Source organism: Propithecus coquereli, unplaced genomic scaffold (genome assembly GCF_000956105.1).
Source record: "Propithecus coquereli isolate 6110/MARCELLA unplaced genomic scaffold, Pcoq_1.0 Scaffold20, whole genome shotgun sequence".
NCBI classification, from domain to species: domain Eukaryota; kingdom Metazoa; phylum Chordata; class Mammalia; order Primates; family Indriidae; genus Propithecus; species Propithecus coquereli.
In genome coordinates this window covers 14,229,689-14,230,265 of record NW_012144967.1, presented here as the reverse complement: position 1 = coordinate 14,230,265, position 577 = coordinate 14,229,689, and positions in this window count along the sequence as shown.

Below are 577 nucleotides of genomic sequence, written 5' to 3'. Positions count from 1 at the left end.
CATAGTTTTGCCTTTTCCAGAATGTCATATAGCTGCAGTCATACAGTATGGAGCCTTTCAGATTGGCTTCGAATTCACTTAGCAATGTGCACTTACATTTTCTCTGTGTCTTTCTTTAGCTTGATAGTTTATTTCTTTTTAGCATTGAATAATATTCCACTGTCTGGATGTACCGCATTTTATTTATCCATTCACCTATGGAAGGACATCTTGATTGCTTTCGAGTTTTGGGAACTATAAACAAAGATACTATAAACATCCATGTGCAGGTTTTATGTGCAGCATATACTTAGGCAGCATATAGTTGGGTCTTGCTTTGTTATTGAATCTTACCTTTAACTGGGGTTTTAGACCATTTACATTTAATGTAATTATTGGTATAGGTAGATTTACATCTACCTTCTTGCATTTGTTTTCCGTTTGTCCCCAGTGGTTCTTTGTTTCCCTTTTCCTATTTTTCTACCATCTTTCAGATTGACTATTTCTTAAAGAATCTCCTTTATGACTTGTTAGCTGCAACTCTTTGTTGGGTTATTTTAGTGGTTAGCATTTATAGTATACATCTTTCGCTTGTTAC